At 34.5% G+C, this 4,330-nt stretch overlaps 1 pseudogene; it reads right to left on the bottom strand.

Moving 5' to 3' along the window:
• Positions 1-1,279: 1,279 nt before the first annotated feature.
• On the bottom strand, positions 1,280-2,308 carry LOC140852665 (uncharacterized; annotated as a pseudogene).
• Between the last annotated feature and the right edge of the window lie 2,022 nt (positions 2,309-4,330).

The raw sequence follows: 4,330 nt of genomic DNA, 5'->3' as shown, positions 1-4,330 counted from the left end.
GATAAAAAGGATATCTCATGGGTTTATCAGTCTGGGCTAGTCCTTTCCTCAATAGCTTAAGCTTTTAAATTGTGAGTTTATGATCATGATATTATAGCCAGGTTTATTATACATCGCAATCTTTATATGTCATATGGGTTTCTCTCCAAGGGATATCAGGGTCAAAGATCGAAACCATGGATGGGCCTCTCTCTCTATCAAATAAAAGCTAGTGCCTCACTAAGGGATATCAAGGTGAAGGACCTGGACCATGGATGGGCCTCTCTCTCTCTCTCTCTCTCTCTCTCTCTCTCACACATTAAGCTTTTGGATTGTGAATCCATTGCATCTCGCACCTTTTCTACTCCTCACACTTGATCGTGTCTTCCACTTCAAGTCCTTTGAGAGCTTTAAGCCCCTCATTGACACTGCTCACTACTTCTCAAGGTCTCCTCAAACCTAAAACCTCCTCCCCTACCTCCTCAAGCATCACAATCATTAGTTGCACTGCCATCATTAAAATCCCACTACAGTGAAAATGGTAAAAGGCAACGCTATAAAAAATATTTTACGACGCTAATAAGCTTCGGAAATAAGCTCTACGATGTTTCAAAAAGCATTGCGAAAGCGTCGCCTATGTAAGAGTGGAGATAAAAAGTGCCGACACTTTTTAAAAATGTTGCAATATTTTCTAACGATGCTTTAAAGTGTCATAAAATTAAATTTTATCGGTGCTTTTTAGCATCGTTAATGACAATGCGTCCTCCACTCTACCAAGATGCTTTTCGAAGCATCGGCAGTTAAGTCACTAGCGACGCTTATAAGCATCATTAATCAGTCTATTAACGATGCTTATAAGCGTCGTTAATTTTTTTAACAGAAAAAAAATATACAGATTTTATATATAAAAAAAAAGAATACATACATTCCTGTATAAAATTATATCAATTATTCAAACATAAACCTGTACAATCACCATCATTCACACCAAAAGCAAACTTCAATAGCAAATTTAACCAAACCAAAAGATATTATTTTATATAAATAAAAATAAAGTATTAATCACCCATTATAATCAAGAGTTCAACCTAACTAAAAGCATACAGAAAATATAAGACTACAATAAAAATAAAATGATGTCAATCTGTAGACGGATGGTCGTCGCTGTCTCCACGTGACGTGCCACCATCTCGACGAGTGCTTGATGTGCCAGGAGCCTACAAGAAACATATGAAAAGCTTGATTTTCATATCTATAAATAAAAATATATAGATCATTAAATTAATATAAAAATATATATTTAATAATATGTGTTTACCTGAGATGGGCCATACATCTCTAATAAAGATGTAAGCCGATCAATCTGTCCCCTCATGGCCTGCATCTCGGCACGGCTCTGTCGCATCTCCTCCATCTCAGCGGCACGACTCTGTCTAATCTCCTGTATCTCTGCCTCGAGTCTGCGGACGCGTGAATCCTGAGCATCTACTGCAGCATGCTGCGTATATCTACTAATCTCAGATAACTGAGTGGGGGTGACTTTTACTTCATAATCCCTCACTCGATCGTAGTGCTCTGGTTCCATCAACTCTGTGAACACCTCGGCCTCGATACGGCTCTGCTGCATAGATGCTGCAGACTCATCGTCATGCTCCGTAATGAGAGATGTAGCCCTCTCCTGTATTTATTTTGAAAACAAGAGTTATACATTAATAGCTAACAAAATTAAATTAAAATCATTGCAAAAAATAGAATATTTATAATACCGTACATATAAATCTCTCGACTCATCTCAAATAAAAGTACCATCCTGATAAGTATGAGTCATGCGGTAAAACTTCACTTTACCGGGTTTCCTCCCATGCTCATCCACCTACACAAATAATTTTAATTTTAAGCAAACAGTTATAACAATTTAAAAAAATATATGAGTATCATGATACAGATATGGTCTATGATACATAATGATATTAGTTATATAAATATTTCAACATAAAAATTAGAAGTTAATTATGAAAGTTTAAGGAACATACAAACTCCTTTCAGAGTCGTGCATAACTCTTCGACCCCGATGTATGAGGAACAGACTGAGCTGCTCGTGCAGCTCTACCAATAGTAGAATAAATTTGTAAAATAAAGTAAAGAACTTGTTATATGTATAATATATAATATATAATATAAATCAATATTTTTATAAAATATTTAAAAAAAAGATAATGAACAGATAATATACCTGTGCCCTCTTGGAAAACCAATAATGAACCAACTCCATCCACTGATGAGGGGGTACATCGGGAGGACAATTCCTAGCAATCTCCTCCTCTATCATACCCTGTCTCATATAGTCCCTCTTCAATTGTGTTCTATATTCCTTCCATTTGCGGTTGAGAGACTTCATTACAAAATCATGAGTGGATGGAGGGAGAACAAACTTGCTCTATAAAAAAAAAAGTTAAATGAAATAAATTATATAAGTGATTAACAATTAATATATAGTATGAATATAAATTCATTACCTCTATAACTCGGAGGAGCTCAACTTTGTACGTTGGAAGCATGTCATTCTATTTTGCATAGCACAACGGACATAGCTGAGGCCTCCAAGCAACAGTCCCCAAAAATGAAGTCAATAAACAGGCAGCTTTCTTAATTAGTTGACCTAGCTGATTGCACTCCACAATAATTTTTTCGCCCTCACGCATCTGTCACATATCTCGTACTACTATGGGTCCGCATCTGGGACGTACTCTCTGGGATCCGTCTGCAAAAAATACATAAAAGTAACGATATCATAAATATACATAAAATAAAATAAAAATAAAATTATATGATAGATAATATATATCCTGCACATGTATCTCATCATCTGGCTGATGAACAGGAGGATCGTGCTGTGCTGATGATGAAGAAGGATAGGGCTCGAAATGCTGTGCAGCTGAACTAGCCTCAGACTGCTGTGCTGAAGAAGATGTACCGGTCTCTGTCTGTGAAAACTGAAACTGCACACCAGCATATCGTCCCCTGCGACGCATGATGTCACCTAGCATTTATATAAATAAAAGGTAGAATCAGTTAATATATGGAGTAAAATAACATAATAATTAATGCAAATTATATACATCATAAATAATTATTACCAGTAACAATCAAGCAGTAGTTTTTCTTTCAAATTCTATCCTAACCAACGTCGTCGTAGCATTTAAATCATCAGCTGGCATAAAATTGTAGGGTATACATTATGTATAAGTGTCATCGTCATCATCCTCCACTTGATTTTCCATATCATATAAGTCTCTAGGTTTTATTTTGATGACAGTAAACAAATCTTTATCTTTTGCATCTTTTACATAAAATACTTGACGAGTTTGAGATGAAAAAATGAATGGGTCATCCTTCAATAACACACCAGTGTGTATCAACTTTGAAAAATTTACAAGTGTAAATCCATTTACATCTTGTTTCAAACCCCTTAGTGAGTTTATGTCTACCCAATCATATCTAAACAATACTACTTTAAATTTTCTATAACAATCCAACTAATAGATATCTTTAAGTGCACTATAATAGAATTTTCCATCCGCTTCCACTATAACACCACTATTCTGTATTTTTTTAAATTTCTCTCATTCTCTAGTATGAAATTTAAAGCCATTAATTATGAAACTGTTATATCTATTCACAATCTTATTAGGTCCTTGAGCAAGAGCTATTAGTTCATCTGAATTATTTCTCTCCATCATCTTTGATACCTAAAAAAAATGATATGAAGTGCTGTTGAGTTATCTGATATTAAATATGTATCAAAAATTAATGTATCTTACAATTAAATATAAATCACACCTGATTCGAAAGTCACATAGGGAATAACTCGACCAACCATTGCTGTTCAATCCTTGCACTAGGACGAATGTTATGATTGGCTCGTCTCTGATAAATTAAAAATTTACTACATAAAATATAAATATATCATTTAGAACATTATATCTAATATAAAATTTAAATATTGATGTCATGCCTTAAATATACTAACCTGCGATGGTCAGATATTATGTCACTATGAAGTAATACATAACGATGTGCTTGTGCTAAGAATTTTTGATCAAGTACAATACTTTCAGCTCTTCCCAAGAATTTTCCAGCAGTTGAGAACTTATACAGTTCTGCATTCTTCACAAAGTCATTATGCCGTTGAGGTTGACTAAAAATAGTCTCTATACCTTGAAGATATCTTGAACAAAATGTCAAACATTCATCAGCAATATATCCTTCAGCAATCGAGCCCTCGGGATAGGCTCTATTTCGCACATAATCTTTAAGATGCACGAGATACCTTCAAGAATTAAATATTTAT

The sequence above is a fragment of the Elaeis guineensis genome, chromosome 11 (genome assembly GCF_000442705.2).
Source record: "Elaeis guineensis isolate ETL-2024a chromosome 11, EG11, whole genome shotgun sequence".
Classification (NCBI taxonomy): domain Eukaryota; kingdom Viridiplantae; phylum Streptophyta; class Magnoliopsida; order Arecales; family Arecaceae; genus Elaeis; species Elaeis guineensis.
This window is presented reverse-complemented; position numbering and strand designations above follow the sequence as displayed.